At 43.2% G+C, this 25,615-nt stretch overlaps 1 long non-coding RNA gene across 1 annotated transcript; it reads right to left on the bottom strand.

Annotated features, from left to right (window-relative positions):
• Nucleotides 1–707: 707 nt before the first annotated feature.
• On the bottom strand, nucleotides 708–3,667 carry LOC124651322. Its single transcript, XR_006987374.1, has 2 exons — nucleotides 3,161–3,667; nucleotides 708–926 (listed from the first exon to the last, which is right to left on the bottom strand). It is a non-coding gene; the product is annotated as an uncharacterized LOC124651322 (long non-coding RNA).
• Nucleotides 3,668–25,615: the final 21,948 nt, after the last annotated feature.

Here is a 25,615-nt window from a genome sequence, read left to right as displayed (position 1 = left end):
CTCTATCTCTATCTCTACTTATCTCTACTTACTTATAAAGGCACGAAGTGCTGTTGGAAAAATAGATCTCAACCATCCATGCATATTCATCTAACACTCCAGATTTGTTTGATCTCCCCACCACGTGAGACTAATTTTTCCACCCGTGACACCCTTACTTTCCCACCCGTAAGACTAAATTTCAGCCATAAATCTCTACTACTTATAACGGCACGAAGTGCTGTTGGAAAAATAGATCTCAACCATCCATGCATATTCATCTAACACTCCAGATTTGTTTGATCTCCCCACCACGTGAGACTAATTTTCCCACCCGTGACACCCTTACTTTCCCACCCGTAAGACTAAATTTCAGCCATAAATTCCGCATAAGCCATAACTTCCCCATATCTCCTACCTAAATCAGCCTACACTAGCCTCCCACGCCTCTCTCTGCCCCAGATCCTCATACCCCGACAACACACCCTGCCGTCCTGCCGGAGATCGTCGACCACGCCAGCCTCCAATCCTCGGTATCCTACTGAACATCGTCGACCACACCAGCCTCCGCAGTCCACACATCATCGCATCCCTGCCGCGCCAAACCTGCATCACGCAGGTCCAGACCACGATCACATACTGCGACGGCAGGAGATCGTCCACCACGCCAGCCTCCACACATCGACGCCTCCCTCCCGCGGCAACCCTGCATCGCCAGGTCCAGACCATGACCGCACCCAGACGATGCAAAACGAAAATTCAGGTTTCGTACAAATCAATACAATTCTTACACCTAATACAACCTCATTTTCTCATTGGTATTACATATCCAATCTGGTTAATAGACCATCGGCGTGCTGCAAATAGACAATCACATTTGACCACTTTAACTAAGGTATTTTATAATCGACTGTTTTTGTTGATCTGTGGCTTCCAATTTGTATAGTCTGAAATAAACAACACATATGGTATCAATGAAATGCTTGACATGATATACAAAATCTTTCCAGTAAGATTACGAAAACAGATTATGAAAATATTTATACAGTTCATGAAATGTTTGACGTGATATACAAATCTTTCCAATATATCTGACAAAAGTTTTATGTATACTTGTAGTGCAAATGATGTAACATTGATCATGAACTTATTTTGACAGGAGTAATGGTTCGGCCTGCTTTAGGCGATACAAATACAACAAGCATACTCAACCGCCGTTCTGATTCAACACAAGGTATAGACGAGAACAACATTTTTAAACAGCTTTCCTATCCATATATATGCTTACTACAACATCTACTACAAATGATGTAACATTGTTCATGAGCTTATTTTGACAGGAGTAATGGCTCAGGTTGCTTTAAGCAATATAACAAATGTACTCAACAGACGTTCTGATTCAACACAAGGTATAAACGAAAATATTATTTTTAAAACAGCTTTCCTATCCATATGCTTACTACTGGATCTTATATATGTTTCAATTCATCGGTACAGATGGTCCCAAAATTTCGCGTGTTCTCGACAATCAGTCTACACCATCAAACTGCGATCAAAGTAAGATAACTGATTTCAAAACTGTCAATTCCGGCTAACATCGTAAACGAAATCTTTCTTCTGTTTTCGTCGAACTAAAGGTCAGAACTCTTTAGCTTCTACATGTGCCATTAATAATTGTAAGTCAAGCCTTCAAGAGCAATCAAATAAGCGTGCTAGAGAGCGGTATGCAAATATGAGCGTTGAGAAGAAAGAAGCATACCTAAAAAAAAGCCGTGACAACTATCATAAACAAAAGGCTAATATGGAAGCATCTGCTGCTGAAGGGTTGCATTTGGATTTTTCCAAAGCCAACCCTCGGGTTACAAATGTGTCAACCCAATTGGCCCAGCCTTCTAATCAAGTGTGTCAAATAACCGATTCCCGATTGGTTCTGACTCCTATGTATATGTCTCAGCAATGCAGTAACCAATTGGGTCAGATTCCTATAGATGTGACACAACTAACCAGTAACCATATAGCTTTATGACAAGAAGATGCAATTTTTATATGAGTATATATTATCTCCTATAACCAATGTACGCACTTCATATTGTAGCTCATAAACGCGTACATACATTGCATAAGTGAAACATAGCATCTACAGGTAAGATCAGGTGGAAGTGCGTTCTTAGAGAATGCATGCATCTCTAAGTTGATAAAGACTGGTACGTGTCTAGGGGATGACCCACCACCATGGGTATTAAAAAGAGTCAAAACTTATTTGAAGCATGATACGGTTAGTGGCAGTTTTGTACATATTACTATGAATTTAATCGAGGATGAATATTTCTCTATATGAGACCTAAACTAACAGCACAATTTTATTCAGATATTCATTCCAATAAACATTGATGACATTCATTGGTAGGTAGCAGTTATAAATGCCAGATTAAGATGTATCCAGGTGCTCGACTCGCTAGGTAGTGGAATGCACCGCAAAGATCTCGCTGCTATGGTTAGCAATTAGTCCCACTGCCACATCTTTTCATAACACTATTTTCTGTTATTCTTCACTTCTGATGCTAATACTTTGTCATTTATCCTCGCAACATTTGCAAGGACTGGAAAATGTTTTCACATATGCATCGACGTGCATGGAACTAAGATCTGATAAATGGAAGGACCTAAACGTCAAAAAATGGAAAATAGAAGTGTGTATTAAGAGCAGCCTACAGACAGATGGGTACACCTCCTAGCTCACTTTTTGCATCAGATGGAAAATAGAAGAGTGTTTTCACATACCAATTTTTTATGAAGAACTTTCATAACAATATGTAGTACTACCTATTAGGACAGAAGTGCACTGTAGGTTTTTAATTTCTAGATATCTCGCTTCAGCCCCTAAACGTGAAAATTCAAATTCAGGTACATAGACTTTTATGGATGTACCAATAGGTCATATAATAGGTGTGTGCTGTAGTTTAGAGGTTAATTTACTTCTTGACAGAAACAAAATGTAGCGTTTTACTTATGCTTCGAGAATAGATGACATGTAGCTGTTGTGCCACTGCAAGTTCTTAAATGTGTCATCCGTATGAGCTATAGTCTAACTGCTAAAACTGACCAAAGAATTGCAGTAGAGGCAGCTGTTAAATGGCATCAACAACAGAAATCAAGCAGAACATAGGGAACAAAAGATTACCAATCCTGAGCAAGGTGGAGAGGGGCTTTGACATGGCATGCTGCACTTTGGGCCGCTCGAGGAGGCTTGTGACACAGCCAACCCGCAAGAGCGGAGCGTCCTCGCCGGCGTCACTTGTTCCTAGGGAGTCAGGAGGAGGATGACGGTGTCAGAGGGGAACCATTGGGGGGCTGCTGCTAGCGCCAGCGGAGGGGAACCATGGGGGAGCTGGTGCTAGCACGGCGGATGGGAACCATATGGGGCCGATCCTGGCGCCAACGGAGGGGAACCATGAGGGGACGGATCTGGCGCGGGCAGAGGGGAACCATGGGCGGCCGGTTATGGTGCGGGCGGAGGGAACCATGGGGGGGCCGTCCCGACGCCGGCAGCGGAAGGAGGTAGGATGCTCTTCAAGCGCCACTGGCGGGGCGCAGCGACGGGGATGGGAAGAAATGAGAGGTTGAGAAACGTGGGGATGGAATGGAGCAGGATGAGAGGAGTGAGGGAGTGGAAGAGGTTAGGGATAGGGAATTGGGGAGTGTGGCCGGGTGTTTTTTTTATTTCACGGCCATTTCATTATATCCATGATTTGTTGATTTTTGCTGGTCCTTGAAACCTTTAGTATTAACTTTTTCTGTAATTGTCCTTTTCTAGCAAGTAAATTTTGTATTAAGCCCATGGTAATGCTTCTATTGAGTAAGCTAAAAATGTATGTATCATCTAATCTTGCAGGTTATCGTGTGGATTGTGGATGTTAAACTTCATGGAATACTAGACAGTAAATATTTTGGTCTGACATTTTTTACCAGATATATTTCACTTGGTATCATGCGTTAAATATTATATTATTATTATTATTATTATTATTATTATTTTAGAAGCTAATTCTGATTACTACTTGCTAGGAACACATGATAAATTTTAGGACAAAATTGACGGTAATATTGGTTGACTCGGAATTAAACGATGATGACATAAGAAACCAAGATTTGTCCCTTGATGAGGAAGATAACACTGATCCCACACATTGTATGATTCTGGATGGTCCACCTAAGAAAACAAAATTATCAAACTCACCATCAAAAGTTTAGCTCGTGTTGCCTTCATTGGTACTTTTACCGCCCCTCAATCCAACAAAGGCTAACTTAATGGAATCATCAGAAATTGAGCCTCTATCACTATCATTGGGCCTTTCACCGTCTTTCAAACCAACAAACTCTGACTTAGTAGATGAACTTTCCTATGACTACCTTTGGTTTCATTCAGTCTTATCTCAAAGATCTTCAGCTGGTACCAGCAAAGGTGGAAAGTAAGGTGGAGGCAAGTAGAAGCACTTCATCAACCAAAATGATACGACCACCTCCATCCTTTATGAAGATTAATTTTGATGCTGTTGTCTTGCGTACTGGAACAAGGGGATCAGTGAGTGCTTTGTGTAGAAGCGAGCAGGGTGTTTTTGTTGGTGCTTCAACTAGGGTGATCGACGGGGTTTTTGATCCTGCGATCTTGGAGGCGATGGCGTGTGCTGAAGGTTTATCACTGGCTCAAGATCTACAACTGCAGCGTATTTGTCTAGCTTCAGACTGTCTAGAAGTGGTGCAGAGTGTGATGGCTTCATCTATAGGAAAGTACGGTATAATTATAAAGGAGATCAAGGCAAGGAAAGCAGCTTTCGATGGGGTACAAATTTGTCACGAAGGTAGAAAGAATAATACAGAGGCGCACATGCTTGCTCGCAATGCTGTTTCTGATGTTGTGGGGCGCCGTCTGTGGCTTTTGAATCCCCCTGATCATGTACCTCATACTATTTCTTTCGATGAATAAAGCCGTTTTAAACCCTCAAAAAAAAGTAGATGAACTTACGCATTAGCATGGTTGATGATGTCCAGTCATTGGAGTAAACCTCCTTTTTCTCTCAGTTTATTTTATGTTATATGTTCGTCATTGTACTTCACAAAGTTTATTTGATCATTTGTTTCGAGACGCAATTAAATGGCTTTATAAGTATGAAACGTGCACGCTTACTAGTTAGGGAGAAACCTTACTTCGTTTATTAGTAGGTAAAGATATAGATATAGATGGTCACAATCATGTACATCTGTAACTCGAACACTATGTACACTGACACACGTGGAAAATAGCTTATAGGAGAAAAATAGTGGTGGCACACTCCAAAAATTCTGCACGGCCGGTATTTAGCCAAAATATCGCGGCGTACCGAAATCTGGTACATCACAAGTATTTGCTTACTGACGGTGTGTGGGAGAAAATTTACGCCACTAGTAAGTGTGGGAACTAGGAGTGAAACATGGCCTAAGTTACTAGCGGTGTACCAATTTTTAGCTACACCACTGGCTTACCAGCTGAATCTAGTTATGAGCGTCACTTTATTGGTGGCTTTTTTTCTAGCGCCTCCACCACTATAGTACTAATAACGAAGGTTGGAATACTACCGCCATAGTTTTTTTGGCACATTGGTATTATTTCAGTTACCGGGGGGTAACTGTTACAGCTGGCGTGCAACATACATGCTACTAAGGACAATTTTAGCAAGCCGCCGGTAGGATATTTCTTACGAGCGTGAAGTCAAAAGTGATCCACTATTCACTAGAAGAGAAATAGTTATAGAGAATCAAGATTAGTGGCAGAGGCATCTAGGAATACTAATGGTAATCATTACCATACCCAAGTAAATTTTGCATATTTCTAAGGACTATGATTCCGGGTTTACTATTGTGTCGATGTTTGCTCTTGATAAGTTGTGTCGATGTTTGATCCTGCGTTCTAAACGTGCTTAAACCTCATGATGAGCGTAAAAAATGTCCTTGTTTTAAAATGCAAGTGAGCTGGGAAGGAATGTCAAATACCAAGTTTATAAGAAAAAAGAGGTTAATCACCTCCTCAATGTAGGAGAGAAAGTGGGAAGGGACCTAAAGATCGGAACCACTCTCAAGTAACATGTTAGGGTGAAATATCACAATGTTAGTATTTACCTGCCTTGCACATGAACGTTTCCATATCCACATGCACTTCTAATCTCAAGACCTGCACATTACATATTAATCCCCAGTTTCCTCTGCCAAGATCCCAACCTATCCTTAGTTCCTTACCTAAGATTGTTCTTTTACAATCTATCCTAAGACTGAATAATAGGAATATATACACTATGCACACACTTGCACAAAATATTTACAACAATGTTCATCAAGATCTTGAAAGAGTAATAGGGCGCAAGATATCTTTTGTTTCACTACTAGGGTGACAGGTAGAGCTCTCCGCCCGATGCTAGGCATCATCTACAAAGGGGAGGTGCATAGAGAGAGAGAGGAGGGGGCTGCAGCGGCAGGCCAGGAGGTGGCAGCGCATCAAGCGCAAAGGGGCATCGGTGTCAAGAGAGGAAGAGGGAGAAGAGAAAAGAAAATAAAATGGAGATATAGATGACAGGACAACAAAGCATGTTTTACCTCCCGGATAGAGATATATGTATGTACATGCTAGAGTTGTGTTTCTTTGGAGCAAATATGGAACTTGGGATAGTGTTTGTATGGTGTAGATTGATACGTTGCAAACGTATCTATAATTTTTGATGATTCACGCTTGTTTTACAACAATTGCTATATGTTTTATTTACACTTCGTGGCATTTTTATGTATTTTTTAAAACTAACCTATTAACAAGATGCCACAGTGCCAGTTCCTGTTTTCTGCTATTTTTATATTTCAGAAAAGTTGTTCTGGAAATATTCTCGGAATTGGACAAAACAAAAGCCGAAGTTCCTATTTTTCTATCACGAAGACGGAGTCCAAAGGTGAGACGGAGAGGAGCTGGGAGGCAGCCACACCACCCCTAGGCTCGCCCCCCTGGCCGCACCTAGGCATGTTGTGGGCCCCCCCGGGCGCTCACTGACATCGCCCTTTCTCCTATATATTGCTCCCGACGCGAAAACCCTAAATCAATCAGCCTCCATCCACGAAAAGTTTCGTAGCTCCGCCACCATCGAAGACACGTTTCGGGGGATAGAAATCTCTGTTCCAGCACCCTGCCGGGACGAGGAATTGCCCCAGAGCCATCTCCATCGACTCCACCGCCATCTTCATCGTTGTTGCTGACTTCCATGATGAGGAGGGAGTTGTTCTCCCCCGAGGCTGAGGGATTTACCGGTAGCCATGTGATTTATCTCTCTCCCATGGTGTGATCTTTACGTTATCATGAGCTTTGTAATCTAGTTGAATAAGTAGATGTTACTCTTCATCTATTATGCTACTCATGTGGTTTTATTAATGTGATCTCCGGAGACACCTTGTCCCATGGTGTGAAGGTGACTGTGCGCCCCGTGTGTGGCTCTTAGGCTAAAGATTACAGAAATACTTATCATGAGTTATAATTTGTGTTGGATGTCTCTATGAAATTGTGGTGTTTGTTAGTACTATCTTTGTATGCTCAAAGTGACAGAGTGGGGTGTCCCTAGGTTTGAAACGCGAACTCTAGGGTGTGCTTTTGCAGCCCTACGCGGTGAATTGGTGTTTGTTATCCAACCGGAGAGTGGTTTAGAGTAGCTTAGTGAAGAGAAGATATTTATGTATTCAATTATGATATCATTGTTGAGAGTGTCCGCTAGTGAAAGTAAGATCACTATGCCTTGTTTCTAAGCACTGAAACACCGTTTACAACCAATTCTGCTACATGTTTGCTTGCTGCCATTTTTATTTCAGATTGCAATTACCACTTATAATCATCCATATTACTTGTATTTCACTATCTCTTAGCCGAACTTCGTCGGTTATCATAGAATAATATGTGGAATCTCCTCCATATCCGAACAGGGTGAAAGAAAAAATTCTCACCGCTGTTGCAAACATGAGTGCTAAAATATGTCATGAGCCTTATGAACAAATCTCTATGAAGCCTCAAATTTCGACCATGAAGGAATTAAATGAAGAGACTCCTTGTGATATCTATTTATTCGAAGATTCCACTAAGGTAATTCAAGGTAAGACAACTAGAACTGGTAAACCTATTATATCTTGTGCTATTGGAACTTCATGTTATCATGATCTTTGTGATATTGGAGTAAGTATAAGTGTGATACCATATTCTCTTTATCTTGAAATCAAGCCCGATATTGATCACATACACATGGAGGAAATAGGTATAACTATTCAACTTGCTAATAGAGAGTTTAGTAGTCCTCTTGGTATGGTAAGAGATGTAGAAGTATTAGTAGGAAAGATTAAGTATCCCGCTGATTTCATTGTGCTTGGTTGCTCCCAAGATGCATTTTGTCCTATTATATTTGGTAGACCTTTCTTACATACTTTTGGTGCTGAAATTGTTCGCCAAAAGAGAGAGTGTTTATTAAATGTGTTGGAGAAAGGTTAGAATTTATTTTTTCCAAGTTTACTGATAAGTATTTAGAAAAAGAAAAGTTTCAAGAAGAAATTGTGTAAACTCTTGCCTCTGTGGTAGTTGCTTCATCGGATGCGGTGGAACGATATGTACTTAATCAAGAGGAACCATATAGTAATGAACAAACAGAAGCATTAGAACAAATTTTATATCAACAACCACCACATTTACAATTGCATATTCCACATGATAATCTTGGAGTATTACCACCACCCAAGGAGGATCCTAGTTTTGAATTAAAACCTTTGCCAGATGATACGAAATATGTATACCTTGATAAGAAAAATATATATCATGTTATTATTAGTGCTAATCTTTTAGGAGAGGAAGAAACAAAATTATTAGAAGTATTGTGTGCGCATAGGCCGGCTATTGGATATTCTCTTGTTGATCTTAAAGGTATAAGTCCATCTCTATGCATGCATAAAATTAATTTGGAAGAAGATGCAAAGCCCGTTGTTGACTATCAACGTCGTCTTCATCCAAAAATGAAGGAAGTGGTAAGAAAAGATGTAATTAAACTTATAGAAGCTGGTATTATTTATCCTATAGTTGATAGTAAATGGGTAAGTCTTGTTCATTGTGTTTCTAAGAAAGGTGGAATCACTGTGGTTCCAAATGATGAAAATGAACTTGTTGCTCAGCGTACCATTATTGGTTATAGGGTGTGTATTGATTTCAGAAAATTAAATAAATCCACTCGTAAGGATCATTATCCTTTACCTTCTATTGATCAAATGTTAGAAACATTATCTAAGCATTCACACATTTGTTATTGTTATGGTTATTCTGGCTTTTCTCAAATACCTGTGCACAAAGATGATCAAGAAAAGACTACTTTTACTTGTCACTTCGGTACTTTTGCTTATAAAAGAACACCATTTGGTTTATGTAATGCTCCTGCTACTTTTTAAAGATGCATGAATGTTATATTCGCCGATTATATTGAAAAGATTATGAAAGTATTTATGGATGATTTTTCTGTCTATGGTACCTCTTTCGATAATTGCTTATTCAATCTTAACAAAGTTCTGCATCGGTGTGAGGATCAACACCTAGTCCTTAATTGGAAGAAGTGCCATTTTATGGTTATGGAGGGTGTAGTCATTGGTCGAGTATCTGGAAGAGGCATTGAAGTGGACCGCGCGAAGATCGAAGCCATAGAGAAGCTACCATATCCGACGGATGTCAAAGGTATAAGAAGTTTCCTTGGGCATGCTGGGTTTACAAAAGATTCATTAAGGATTTTTCTAAAATATCAAAGCCTCTTACTAATATTTTGCAAAAATATGTTTCATTTTATTTTGATGATGATTGTGTGGAGTCTTTAATGTTTTAAAGAATGCTTTAATTATTGCTCCTATAATTCAACCACATGTTTGAAATTTACCTATTGAAATTATGTGTGATGCAAGTGATTATGCAGTAGGCGCTGTTTTGGGACAGAGGGTTGATAAGAAACTAAATGGTATATATTATTCTAGTAAGACTCTTGATGTTGCCAAAAGAAATTATGCTACTACTGAAAAATAATTTTCAGCTGTGATCTTTGCTTATAATAAGTTTAGACCTTACATAGTAGATTCTAAAGTTATTGTGCACATTGATCATTCTGCTATCAAATATCTTATGAACAAGAAAGATGCTAAGTCTAGACTTATTAGATGGGTTTTATTGTTACAAGAGTTTGATTTACATATTGTTGATAGAAAGGGTGAGGATAATCCTGTAGATGATCATTTGTCTAGAATGGAAAAATTCTGAATGATCCAACCCCTATTAATGAGCTTTGCTAATGAACAACTTGCAAATATTAATGTGTCTAGTGCAAGAGTAGCTTCCCCATGGGCCGCTGATTATGCTAATTTTATTGTTGGAAAAGTTATGCCACCACATTTTACCTATCAACAAAGAAAGAAATTCTTTTATGATCTTAGACATTACTTTTGGGATGATATTTTTATTTATAGGAAGGGAGTTGATGGTATTATTAGATGTTGTGTGCATGAGTTTGAACAACAGAGGATTATAAAAGACTGCCATGGCAGTCCTTATGGAGGTCACCACGCGTGGGAGACCGCACAGCTGCAAAGGTATTGCAATCTGGTTTTTATAGGCCTACTTTATTTGAAAAGATTGTGCTACTTATGTTAAAGCCTGTGATAAATGTCAATGTGTTGGTAACATTGGTAAGAGAAATGAAATGCCTATGAATTATACATTACCTCTTGAATCATTTGATGTATGGTGTTTTGAGTTTATGGGACCATTTCCTGCCTCCAAAGCGCAGCATACTCACATTTTGGTTGCAGTGAATTATGATACTAAGTGGGTGGAAGGAATTCCGACAAAGAGTGCTGACCATGCTACTGCAAATGGGAAGATGTTGAAGGACATCATTCTTCCCAGGTTTGGAGTACCTAGATTGTTAATTACTAATGGTGGTTCTCACTTTATCCATCAAGTTTTTAGATAAACCTTGGCTAAATATGGTGTTAATCATAGAGTAGCATCTCCATATCACCCACAAACTAGTGTACAAGTTGAATTGAGCAATGGGGAATTAAAGCTTATATTGGAAAAGACGGGTAATAAGTCCCGGTCTGATTGGCCAACTAAAATTAATGAAGCAGTATGCGAAAAGTGCTTTTGGTTCTCGAGCTCTAGTGCTCCTGCTATATAAAAAATATTTCTGCAAGTTATAAAAATATTTTAGAATAATTCTGGAAATTGACAATAATACATCTCACAATCCTGGAAAATCTCAACCCAAACTTCTTTTTATTTTGGGCTGGATAAAAAAACAAAATCCGATATGTTTTAGAGATTTGAAAATGTACTACTCAGATCTACACTTTTGTTATTTTTGTGTAGCTCAAAATATAAAGTATTTGGAGTTTGTTTTTTGCATGTTTGTGGGATACAACATCAACTACATACATATTTTTTCCTAGATTTTTTGGAGCTTAAAAATATTTTTTCTATTTTTTCTTGAAACCGAGAGCACTGATGCTCATGTGCACTAAATCTATGTCTAGCATTATGAGCTTATAGAGCTGCTTTTAAAAATCCTAGAATGGTCTATGAAAAAGCTTGTCATTTACCTGTAGAATTAGAACACAAAACTAGGTGGGCCGTTAAGGAGCTTAACTTTGATTTTAAAACTCATGGGAGAAAAGAGAATCCTATACATAAATTTACTAGATGAATGGAGAAATTAAGCTTATGAAAGTGCGGGTTGTTTAAACAAAAGGTTAAAATTTGGCATGATAGAAGGATAAAGAGAAAGGAATTCAAAGTAGGAGACCAAATGTTATTGTTCAACCCTCGTTTCAAGTTCTCTGCAGGTAAACTAGCATCAAGATGGCGGGGTCCGTCTCCATGGATATTACAAGGGTAAGCCTCACGTTATTAATGCACAACGTCTTAAACATTATATTTCAGGAGAACACTTCATTGGAAATGTGGAGGAGTTACATCTCCAGGCTCCGGAAGATCTCGTCACCAAGAATTTACTTCTGCCAAACATCGGAAACCAATAAAAATAAAAATCTGGTACGTAGCAATCTCAGAATCTTTTAATATTTTAGGATAGTTACTTTTTGCAAAATAAGGATGATTCGCAAAAGATTTGGGCTAAACGGAGTCACGAGGAGCGAAAGAGGCCAGGTGGCGCGGCCCAACTTTCAGGCCACGCCACCCGTGCTCGTTCATACCTAGTACTTCCTTTCCGCCTCATTTTCGACTCAAACTCTTTGTTTTTACCTAAAACACGTAAATATATACCCCCTCTGCCGATCTAATCTCGCATCGAGTCTTTTTTGAGAGAACCTTGTTTTCGACCCTGTTTTTAGATCTAGCCTTTAGTTGAAGTCATATCTTCACGGTGGAGCACCCCCGTTAGAGGATTCCCATGTGCTTCAACAAGGACCTCTTGGTGGAGTTCGCCACCAAGGGAGGAGCCTTCGAAGGAGGAGGAAGGATCTGGAAAAGGTGGAGCATGGAGGGCTCAATATGAAGAAAGGGCGAGAAGGATGAAGGAAGTCGAAGGATCTAAACTTTGAAGCTTGACTAACTCCGAGCTTTAGGCACAGATTGATCTTCTTCATCAACAAATTGCTGATGAAGGAAAGAACTTCTCTAGTTCTCGCCATCATATTAAGCTATTGCAGGACTATGAAGAGGCGGTGAATGTCAAGTACATCAGGAATATGGAGACCAGTTCTGCTACTGTTATCACCAGAATTTGACCGAGTCAGAGGTGGGCCGTGATCAAGATGGGCTTAAAGATTATATGTAGAAGAAATACGTGAATCGGCCTTGTGTACCAAGTTTGGGCTAATTGCCCTTGTATCTGTAACATATTAGTTTACGTGTCGGTTAGGAGTTAGAGTTTTACCCGTGCACGGTTAGGTGCACGCCTGAATTAGAAAGTCCGCTGGACTATAAATATGTATCTAGGGTTTATGGAATAAACAACAACCAACGTTCAACACAAACAAATCTCGGCGCATCGCCAACTCCTTCGTCTCGAGGGTTTCTCCGGTAAGCACCATGCTGCCTAGATCGCATCTTGCGATCTAGGCAAGCACAAGCCTCGCCCACGTTGTTCATGCGTTGCTCGTGCTCGAAGCCTTTTTGATGGCGAGCAACGTAGTTATCTTAGATGTGTTAGGGTTAGCATTGTTCTTCGTGTCATATGCTGTCGTAGTGCAACCCTATTACATCTAGCCGCCCTTACACCTATCTTAGGTGTAGGGGCGGCACCCCGCTTGATCATAGTTTGGTAGATCCGATCCGTTACGGTTGCTCCTTGCTCGCAAGGATTAGTTTAATATCCGCAATAGTTAGGCCCTACAAAGGGTTGGAGGATCCAGCGGCGTGTAGGGTGAAGTTTGCTAGCCCTAGACAGGATGTTCCGAGGATCAACCTCGTGTTGGTTTTTAGGCCCTGTCTAGGATCGGCTTATGATCACCGTACGCGAGCGCGAAGCCCAATCGTGAGTAGGATGATCCGATTATGCGGTGAAAACCCTAAATCGTCGTAGATCTCATCCGCTTTACCTTGATCAAGCAGGACCACCATATATTCGGACACCTTGTTCGAATCATGGGTGGATCGGCTCTTTGAGCCGATTCACAGGATAACCTGAGAGCCGATCGAGGCTCGTATTTAATGTTTACGTGTATGCCATGCAGGAAACTAAGCGAGGCATCATCCAACACCTTCCTGACCAGGTGGCACGCCCTTGCGATAGCATCGGACGTGTGACCAGGAGGCTTTACGGGCCGTCGCTCTGAGGGACTGGGGCCAGCCGCAGCCCTAGTTGTTCCCGGCTCTACTGTGTTTCCCGTCGCTGCCCGCCGGTGGGTTTCTGACGCCAACACATTCTGGCACGCCCGGTGGGACAATCTTCAACCATCCACCGCATCGCCATCTACATTCGAGATGGCGGAGAGCACTCCGGTCAAGTGCGAGGATCTGCCTGACGAGCTCAAGAAGAAGCATGACGAGGTCAGGGCAGCCCTCGAAGCCGAACTCATCGGATCTTTCCACAGTACCCGCTCCCATGGCACCAGCGTCAACATGGTAGAACTTGGGTACCGCCCTGGTAAGGGTAGTGATGAGAGCAGCTGCTCTCATAGCAAGGATGAAGAGGGAGCTGGTCCACGCGATCGGCCCCGACACCGCCACAAGATCCTGGTGATGATCAAGATGGAGGCCGATTCCAGCGATCGGACCGTATTATACGCACCACCGGCTCTCCCAGTATTCGGCGTCGACCTCACAGGTGACGGAAAGCTAGGGTATGGGTTCACCTCCGCTGATGAGCTAGAGGAAGTCGACATCGGCCCTGGGGATAAGCCTCGGCCAACTTTTATCGACAGGAAGTTAGATCCACAGCTCGAGAGTCGATGATTGCTCTGTTGAATACCCGGATTGCTTTGCATGGGACTACGACGAGATGCCTCGGGTTAGACAGGAGCATCATTGAACATCGGCTCCCCTTAAGAAAGGATTTCGGCCGTTCCAACAACGAGCACGTCGATGAAGGCCGAAATCCCGGAAGAGGTCAAGAAAGAGATCGAGAAGATGTTGGCCGCCGGGTTCATCAGGCCATGCAGGTATGCTCGAATGGATCTCCAGTATCGTTCCCGTAGAAAAGAAGGACGGCCGGTGGCGTGTGGCTATCGATTTCCGAGATCTTAACAGAGCCACTCCAAAAGATGAGTATCCGATGCCTGTGGCGGAAACATTGATCAATGCAGCTGCCGGCCACAAGGTTTTAAGCTTCATGGATGGCAACGCCGGCTATAACCAAATCTTCATGGCTCCGGAAGATATACACAAGACCGCATTCGGAGTACCGGGGCGATAGGCTTGTTTGAATATGTGGTCATGACCTTCGGGTTGAAGAATGCTGGTGCAACATATCAAAGAGCCATGAATTATATATTTCACGATCTGATCGGCAAGTTGGTGGAAATCTACATCGATGACGTGGTAGTCAAGTCCGTCTCCATGGAGGGACACTTGGGAGATTTGCGACACGTCCTAGACCGAACTCGGAAGTTCGGACTGAGAATGAACCCAAAGAAGTGTGCCTTTGGTGTGACAGACTGGTCGGTTCCTAGGATTTTTGGTTCATGAACGAGGAATTGAGATCGGCCTCGAAAAGTCGGGAGGCGATGCGTACCATGCAGCCGCCCACCACGAAGAAGGAACTCCAACGTCTTATCGGCAAGATCAACTTCGTCCGCCGATTCATCTCTAACCCGTCGGGACCGGATCGAGCCGTTCATGGCATTGGTGAAGACTAAATCTCGATGACGAATTTCCATCGGGGGCGGAACGACAGACAGGCGTTTGATGAAATTAAACGGTATCCGACGACGCCGCCTCGTGCTAGTTCCGCCCCGAGCAAGACAGGCCGTTCTACATCTACTTGTCAGTAGCTGACACGTCCATCGCCTCGGTAGTGGTGCAACTCTACGAGGGCGTTGAAAAGGTCGTTTTCTACCTCAGCAGAAGGATGTTGGACGCGGAAACAAGGTATCCTGAGGTCGAGAAACTGTGCCTCTGCCAGTTCTTTACCTGTACCAAGCTGCATCACATCCTTTTGACGGCAGTGATCTTCGTCATATGCAAGTCGGACGTTGTCAAGCACATGCCGTCGGCCCCCGTTTTGAAGGGCCGACTAGGTAAGTGGATGTTTGCGTTGTCGAGTTCGATCTCCGGTATCGCCCGCGAAAGCGATCAAAGGGCAAGCGTTAGCCGATCTCATAGCTGAGCGAATCAGTACCAATATAGCAGCACTATCTATACGTGCATGGGCTATGTTCTTCGATGGATCGGCTTGCGACGACGGTTGTGGCATCGACATTCTGCTCGTGTCGCCTCGGGGGGCAGAGTACTCCTTCTCCATCAGATTGTCTACCCCTTGCACCAACAACGTAGCAGAATACGAGGCGGTACGTAAGGGGATGGAGTTGCTATTGGAAGCCGGGGCAGAGGCAGTAGAGCTTTTTGGAGACTCCAAGTTGGTGATTAACCAGCTCACGGATGAATACAAGTGCGAGAGTGAATCGCTTTTCCCATATTGGATGGAATGCCGTGAGTTGATGACACAGTTTCGGTACATCAACTTTAATTGGGTCCCAAGATCCCAAAACACCGAGACCAACAATCTCGCACAAATGGCGTCAGGCTACATAGATATACCTGAAGGGTCGGAAGTTCAGGTGCAATTCCTGGAACAGGATGATTGGAGAGCCGAAATCTTCAATTATTTAAAAGATTCGGCTCGGGGGGCACCTAAACGGATAAGATACAAAGCCATGAAGTATGTCCTCATAGGAGACGATATGTTCTACAGGACGTTGGAAGGGTTACTACTCAAGTGCTCGGGACCAACTGAGTCTAATCGGCTCTTACATGAGGTGCACGAAGGCGCCTGTGGAACTCATCAGTCGGCTTACAAGATGAAGTGGCTAATCAGGCACTCAGGGTTTTATTGGCCCACCATGCTTGAAGACTGCTTCAATTACTACAAGGGGTGCCAAGCATGCCAGATGTTTGGGAAGATTCAGATGGTACCGGCATCAGCGATGAACCCTATCATCAAGCCTTGGCCGTTCCGAGGGTGGGGCATGGACATGATCGGCAAAATCCATCCGGCGTCGAGTAAAAAACATGAATGGATTTTGGCCATCACAGATTACTTCACCAAGTGGGTGGAAGCCATCCCTATGAAGAAGGTGAAATCAGAAGATGTGATCAAGTTTGTGAAAGAACACATGATTCATAGGTTCGGGATTCCCCAAACTATCACGACCGATGGAGGTTCGGTCTTTGTTTCTAAAGAATTCAGGAAATTCTGTGATGACATGGGGATTAAACTGATCCGATCATCTCCGTACTATGCTCAGGCTAATGGGCAAGCTGAAGCGTCCAATCAGAGCTTAATCAAGCCGATCAAGAGAAAGATTGACGAGAACCCTAGGGATTGGCATGAGAAGTTATCGGAAGAATTATGGGCCTACCGCATGTCGTGCCATGGAGCTATAAAGACTTCGCCGTACTCAGCTTGTCTATGGACGGGAAGCCGTATTACCTTGGGAAATTACGGTTGGATCAAGACGTGTCACGTTTCGAATGATCCGACAAGCGGAAGAATATGCAGCTTTGATGAGTGACACTATTGAGGACGCAACGGAACTTAGGCTTTGGTCATTGGAGAAGATTAAGGAGAACAAAGCCAGCGTAGCGCGTGCCTACAATAAGAAGGTTAGACCAAAGGAGTTTCAAGTTGGTGATCTAGTATGGGAAGCTGTGTTGCCGTTAGGAACCAGGGACAAGGCGTATGGCAAGTGGTCTCCTAATTGGCACGGTCCGTACAAAGTCGTCCAGACCTTGAAGGGTAATGCATACATGTTGGAAGAGTTGGGCGGGCAGAAGTTTCCAGTAGCCGTCAATGGTCAACACCTCAAGAAGTATTTCCCAAGCATGTGGGATGATGGGCAGTAAGGTGTGGAGGCCGATTTTAAATCGGCCAGTAAAAAAAAAATCATAGCCGATGCGCAGACATCGACTTGAGAAAACATGCAGAGATAACAGTATGAAAATACAGCCGATGTACAGGCATCGACTTCAGAATAACAAAGCCGATACGCTGGTATCGACTCTAGAGGAATAAGCTCAAATTAGCAAGTTAACGGAATTGGTTCAGGCCAGAGGTCATAATGTGAGATTGATGAGGAGTTCAAGCTGATGGTTTGGACGAGGATTAGGCCTAGTAAGACCTGTTGGACCGCGTGGTTAAGCAAACAGCTTGGCCCAGATCGCAATGCGAGCCGATGTCCTGCTATCGGCTCTTCGTACGGCGACTCCATTCGACGATCGGCAAAATCAACAAGGAAGCGAAATTAATTGAGGAATATTTTCTTCATTAATAGAGGGATTTCTTACAAAGAAAGAGCCGATTGCTCAGGGAAGAAGAAGGCAGAAGCCAACTACTACTACTGATCCCTAATCTAGGGGCCATTGCTGCCCTCGTCGTCGCTGCCTCCGGCGCAACTGCTGATAGGCTCTTCATCGGAGCTTCCGTAGCCTTCTGCGGGAGCCTCATCTTCCTCATCATCGTCATCGCTGTCATCGTCCCACCGAGTGCGGAGGCGCTTTGCTGGTGGGTAGCCTTCAAGGGAGTCATCGTCGTCCTCCTCCGCTTCTTCCTCGGAGGAGGTGAAATCGTCCCAGGAGAAGCGGTCGTCCTCGCTTTCTGCCTCCTCTTCCCCTTCGACGAGGAATTGAAGGTCGCCCTCTCCATCAGTCAGGGATTTTTCATCCTCCGACCAGATGGAGGAATCATATTCCTCTTTGTCCCACGTCGTCGAGGCGAGGATGTCGTGCGCCGCCAACAAGCCCCACTCCGGCGTCGGCTCGCGAGAGGAGGAAGAGTCAGAGAAGACCGACGAGGTGGAGGAAGAAGAGGAAGACATGGCTATGGGAGGTTGGGGGTTTTTTGGGTGCCGATGGCCGGAACAGGGCAAAGTGATGAAGTAGTAAACTGCTCAGGGCGTTTAAATAAAGGGGCTATAGTAGAAATTCAATGCCACAACAGTTTCCGAGAAGGCGGTGGCCAAAGACAGCGGCCAAATCACGCGGAATAGTTGAGAAGACCAAGGCATCATGATGAGGATTCTGCGGCGGTTTCTGCCCTGCCACGACATGACCCGACGAAGAAAGCACAATGATTTTGGAAATGTCATTTCCAAAACCAGGGGGGCATGTGTTATCACCAGAATTTGACCGAGTCAGAGGTGGGCCGTGATCAAGATGGGCTTAAAGATTATATGTAGAAGAAATACGTGAATCGGCCTTGTGTACCAAGTTTGGGCTAATTGCCCTTGTATCTGTAACATATTAGTTTACGTGTCGGTTAGGAGTTAGAGTTTTACCCGTGCACGGTTAGGTGCACGCTCGAATTAGAAAGTCCGCCTGGACTATAAATATGTATCTAGGGTTTATGGAATAAACAACAACCAACGTTCAACACAAACAAATCTCGGCGCATCGCCAACTCCTTCGTCTCGAGGGTTTCTCCGGTAAGCACCATGCTGCCTAGATCGCATCTTGCGATCTAGGCAGACAAGCCTTCCCACGTTGTTCATGCGTTGCTCGTGCTCGAAGCCTTTTTGATGGCGAGCAACGTAGTTATCTTAGATGTGTTAGGGTTAGCATTGTTCTTCGTGTCATATGCTGTCGTAGTGCAACCCTATTACATCTAGCCGCCCTTACACCTATCTTAGGTGTAGGGGCGGCACCCCGCTTGATCATAGTTTGGTAGATCCGATCCGTTACGGTTGCTCCTTGCTCTGCAAGGATTAGTTTAATATCTGCAATAGTTAGGCCCTACGAAGGGTTGGAGGATCCAGCGGCGTGTAGGGTGAAGTTTGCTAGCCCTAGACAGGATGTTCCGAGGATCAACCTCGTGTTGGTTTTTAGGCCCTGTCTAGGATCGGCTTATGATCACCGTACGCGAGCGCGAAGCCCAATCGTGAGTAGGATGATCCGATTATGCGGTGAAAACCCTAAATCGTCGTAGATCTCATCCGCTTTACCTTGATCAAGCAGGACCACCATATATTCGGACACCTTGTTCGAATCATGGGTGGATCGGCTCTTTGAGCCGATTCACGAGATAACTCGAGAGCCGATCGAGGCTCGTATTTAATGTTTACGTGTATGCCATGCGGGAAACTAAGCGAGGCATCATCCAACACCTTCCCGACCGGGTATAGGTCAGGTGGCACGCCCTTGCGATAGCATCGGACGTGTGACCAGGAGGCTTTGCGGGCCGTCGCTCTGAGGGACTGGGGCCAGCCGCAGCCCTAGTTGTTCCCGGCTCTACTGTGTTGCCCGTCGCTGCCCGCCGGTGGGTTTCTGACGCCAACAGCTACTTGTATGGAGACCATTGAAAGTTTGGAGGAGAAGGCCAAGTGGTACAAGACCAAGTGGATGGAACAAGTTGAAGCCAATCGGAGGTTGCATACAGACTTGACAAGGATTAGAAGTTTAACCGATGATGAGATCATGAAGCTTGAAGATCTACATCAACACTCAAGCTTGGGGGAGTTATATCAAGTCTTTTTATGCTTTTTAGTTTATCGTATCATCTTTAGTTCATCATCTTAGTTCGATCTTTGCTTCCATCTAGTAGTATGAAGTATCTTATAGTTTAGAGAGCTCTTAGAGCATTATCATCTATCTTTGATCAAGTGGTTTTTAATGAAATTGAAAGTATGGTGTCATCCATGATTCTTTTGTACAAAGATATATGGGTAATACTCATGCAGATGTGTTCCTCATATTTAGAAATTTCAATCACATCTTATCTTGAATTTAATAACTTGAACATGTTGGACAAGCACTGAATTTTGTAAGTATGACTTGCAACAAATGAAAGATCCATGCAACCAATACTAAGTATTATAAGAAAAATAAAAATATCTTGTAGTTGTGTTGGAGATATGGTCTTGGAGAACAAATAGTTAGGAAGAGGAGATGACAAGGAAGTATGAGATATTCTTGTGATACCTCGTAATCAACGGGTAAATTGATGTCATGGATATTTCAATACATATGCTCCAACAAGTTTGTGAATGAAAAGGTCGGTACCCGAGGATTTGGTAGCCATGGAAAGTGAACGACAAAGGTGGATGTAAAGCATATGACATGATTGAAAGATCCATGAATAAGGTTTATACTGGTTACTAAGGGGAAAGACTATTAACTAATCATAAAAATGAAAAAGCAAATTAAAGTGTTTGATGAACATCAAACTTCATGCTCTTCTTGTAACTACTTGCTCTATGAGAGTTTATCTTCGGTACAAAGGCAGAGTAAATGAAGAACAAACTGGTAAAAGGCCAAGCAAACAAGTGATCTATATTTATAGACACACATGAAGAATTTTTCAATTGTCCAACATGCAATGGTTGATCTTGTTCAAACGGTAAGAGGTAATTGCTAGAGTTTCTATTTATGAAGTTCATATTTATATGATTGGTGGTTCAGAAATCTTTCTTTACAATTGAATATGCATAAGTTGATGATAAAATGCTCATATTTCTTTTATCAACCATAAGCTCATTGATGCATGATATGATCTATTCGCTTATTTGCTCAAGGATGAGGAAAGGTTTAAGCTTGGGGGGAGTTGATACATGCATTTTGCATCATCATTATTGCTAAATATATGGTTCGTTTTCATTGTTATTTGCCTTCATACATTGTTATTTATGCATTTTCAGATGATTTCCGAGACTTTCCTACAAAGTCCCCTTCTTTGGTATTTAATTATTGGGAGGCAGAAAACCTCCTTTTTCGTATTTTATTTGTTTCGGGACTTTCTGGATCGCAAAAATTCAAGGGAAAAAAATACCTGATCAATTTTTCACCCAAAGAAAGGCCGTGAGCGAAAGAATCACGCGAGAGGGGGCACGAGGTGCGAACGGCACCAGGTGGCTGATGCGTGTAGTTGACACGTCCGTTGGGAACCCCAAGAGGAAGGTGTGATGCGCACAGTAGCAAGTTTCCCTCAGTAAGAAACCAAGGTTTAATCGAACCAGTAGGAGTCAAGAAGCACGTTGAAGGTTGTTGGCGGAGGAGTGTAGTGCGGCGCAACAGCCAGGATTCCGGCGCCAACGTGGAACCCGCACAACACAATCACAGAACTTTGCCCCAACGTAACAGCGAGGTTGTCAATCTCACCGGCTTGCTGTAAACAAAGGATTAGATGTATAGTGTGGATGATGATGTTTGTTTGCGAATAACAGTAAAGAACAATTGCAGCAGTTTGTATTTCAGATGTAAAGAATAGGACCGGGGTCCACGAGTTCACTAGCGGTGTCTCTCCCATAAGATAGCAGATGTTGGGTGAACAAATTACAGCTTGGGCAATTGACAAATAAAGAAGGCATAACAATGCACATACATATATCATGATGAGTACTATGAGATTTAATCGGGGCATTACGACAAAGTACATAGACCGCTATCCAAGCATGCATCTATGCCTAAAAAGTCCACCTTCAGGTTATCATCCGAACCCCTTCCAGTATTAAGTTGTAAACAACGGACAATTGCATTAAGTATGGTGCGTAATGTAATCAACACAAATATCCTTAGACAAAGCATCGATGTTTTATCCCTAGTGGCAACAAAGACATCCACAACCTTAGAACTTTCCGTCACTCGTCCCAGATTTAATGGAGGCATGAACCCACTATCGAGCATAAATACTCCCTCTTGGAGTCACAAGTATCAACTTGGCCGGAGCCTCTACTAGCAACGGAGAGCATGCAAGAACATAAATAACATATATGATAGATTGATAATCAACTTGACATAGTATTCAATATCCATCGGATCCCAACAAACACAACATGAAGGATTACAAATAGATGATCTTGATCATGATAGGCAGCTCACAAGATCTAACATGATAGCACAACTGGGAGAAGACGACCATCTAGCTACTCGCTATGGACCCATAGTCCAGGGGTGAACTACTCACACATCGATCCGGAGGCGATCATGGCGATGAAGAGACCTCCGGGAGATGATTCCCCTCTCCGGCAGGGTGCCGGAGGCGATCTCCTGAATCCCCCGAGATGGGATTGGCGGCGGCGGCGTCTCTGTAAGGTTTTCCGTATCGTGGCTCTTGGTACTGAGGGTTTCGCGACGGAGGCTTTAAGTAGGCGGAAGGGTAGGTCAGGAGGCGTCACGAGGGGCCCACACACCAGGGCCGCGCGGCCAGGGCCCAGGCCGCGCCGCCCTGTTGTGTCGCCACCTCGTGGCCCCACTTCGTCTCTCCCTCGGACTTCTGGAAGCTTCGTGCAAAAATAGAACCCTGGGCGTTGATTTCGTCCAATTCCGAGAATATTTCCTTACTAGGATTTCTGAAACAAAAAACAGCAGAAAACAGCAACTGGCTCTTCGGCATCTCATCAATAGGTTAGTGCCGGAAAATGCATAATAATGACATATTAAGTAACAGTAAAATGGAACCACTAGGGCCATTCCACAACAATTTGACGTCTTTGGCCTTCCGATCGGACGATCTAACGGTCTAAAACTTGTTACCATTCCCTACATGAGCGTTACCTGTACACATCTCGTTAAAAGGGCCTTTTTCGTTACAGGGCTGCTACTCCCCGCATGGGCCTAGGCCGCTCCATGTTTCTCGGGCCCCGAAACGCACAAACGGGCCTATGTGTTTGGGCCTACGTAGCGGAGCAGGTTTGGGAAGGCGAGAGATGGTGTGTGTGGGCCGTGTGGTGGGCGCCGCCGCTGTTTCTTCGGTCTTAATGTCGCGGAAGGTGGCTAGGCCGGCCTTCCGTTTCCGTTTCCTCACCTAGCGGTAGTAATGAACGGGGTTTCCGGCTTGGCCCTGTTCTCCTCCTTAAAGATTGCTGGGGCTAGAGATTCGGTTACAGGAGAATTAACAGATCCTATTTTATGGGACTGATGGGCAGATGGAGAGGGCGATGGGGGAGAGGGAGAACACAGACCTGGATCAGAGGCTATGGGCGATGCTCAAGGACCGAGTGACCATGGCCGGCCCATGGCGACCCTTGACCAAATTGAGGAGCACGAGGGCGCCTTCACCCGGATCGACATCCTCGATTGCTAAATGGCAGGTATGTGTGGGAAGGATCAAATTAATATGCTATTTTCCGCAAATGAAGAATGGATCCGCCATTGGATGCTCTTGCAGACTGTTTGGATTGTAGAGCTTATTTATTAGTTCTTCTTGTTTGTTGTTATTGCTTCTCTGCATGTCAAGGTTCTGAAGTAGTAGAGCATCCGGTTAGGGTTGAACAAGCACAAACGCAGTCCATGTGGGACGAGGCGGTGTGTACTCTTATACAGCTGCTACATAATTATAGATTAAATTTTCTCCTAAAGCACCTCACAAGTGCCTCTACACTAGACGTGGCCTCTTGCTCTTCTCTGTTGCATCTTCCTTTTCTTGCTTAGTGCCGCATCCACAATGAAGAGCCTACAACAACGGCAACGATGTGTGCCACCCACCATCTCTTTTAAGAAGTAAGAGAATTAGCAACATAATTATGTTATGGGGGTACTTGTTGTTTTCCAGGAATGGAAAGGTAAAGAAACTAGATGCTATGGGGAAGAAACATACACACTCTTTGCAACTCGTCAGCAGCCTAGCAAGATGGAGTCATTCTTTTTCATTCCCTCGTGATTCTAGAGTTGATGTACACTTTCGTTTATTGTTTCTTACCGGTTAATGGGTTGTAATGGTGCTTCCATTCCTGTAGTGTAACTCCTATGTTTCTATTTGAGTTGTCCATCCTACACTCTTGTAATTTCTTGTTTTATTTTCCAGGATAATTGCAGTTCGTACCATCTTACTTGAGTTCGAATGAAACAACCTCCACAGGCCATAGACTGTGTGTACAGTGATAGTTAGAAATATTCCTTTCATTTTGCAAATGTCTTTTGCATCTTGTTCTATTGTTTGATTAATTTTCCATTATGGACACTGTATATATCTTCAATTAGAGGGTGTTGAGTTTTCCTGAGTGACAACAATCAGCATCAGCACAGAAATGACATGAGAAGCTAGACAGTCAATCAGAGAACTCCGATGAAAAAAGATTATGGTTTTCTTTTGTGTTTCTGCCCGCATTATTTCCTTCTGTTGTAGACATGTAGTATTAGCTATTGAAACTTGGTATTTTTATTCCAGGAGAATGATAGAGTATCATCTGATTTTGACAAGTCCGCCCGAGACAGTAATGAAATTGCTATTGGCAATGTCCTAGAAAGTGCACCTCTATTCTCTTCTATGCTTTATTAATTTGTTTACTGCCTGACCATTATTACCTGTGAAATACCACTTGCTGTCTTTCCATTTGTTCTGGAAGCATGCTCTTATATTATGGTAGAATGGTCATCTCATGTTTGTGCTATGTTATATTTGTGGAAGGCAATGAATTCAGGAACAGAAGCACATGAGAATGTAGAAAGTGACTTACTAGCATGTCATGACTCATGAGGTAATGTGCATCTCTTCAAGGCTATGAATCTCAGCTTTAGCAAACCCAGTTTTGTGTAAGACTGCATTTATTTCAGTTTTCTGGTACTTGGTTTCTATGTAAGGCCTTCTTTACAGTTTATTTATCTGTTGTCTTTCGTGTCTACAGCGTTATGCTGTCAAGTAATTCATACCTTTACTATGTGATAGCCGAAGCCAGAATGCATTACACCATACCTAGCAGTTTCTGTTAACACTATTGACACTTCAAATATTGAGTGCATTCGATACATGCTTGATGTATACTACGTGGATGGGTAGACCTGTAATGAAACTATACATAGCTGATATTTATTACTTCCTGTTGTACCGTTGAAGTGATTATGTGCTTCCGTTCATACTGTTAATATTTATATGTTGCCTTCTGTATCATATAGCTCCACTTCGACTCAAAGTGGACATGCCCATATGATGACATGAAGACATCGTTTTGGGCTAGAGCT

Source organism: Lolium rigidum, chromosome 5, assembly GCF_022539505.1.
Source record: "Lolium rigidum isolate FL_2022 chromosome 5, APGP_CSIRO_Lrig_0.1, whole genome shotgun sequence".
Taxonomy (NCBI): Eukaryota; Viridiplantae; Streptophyta; class Magnoliopsida; order Poales; family Poaceae; genus Lolium; species Lolium rigidum.
Note: the sequence above shows the minus strand (reverse complement) of the source record. Positions and strands in the feature narration are given on the sequence as shown.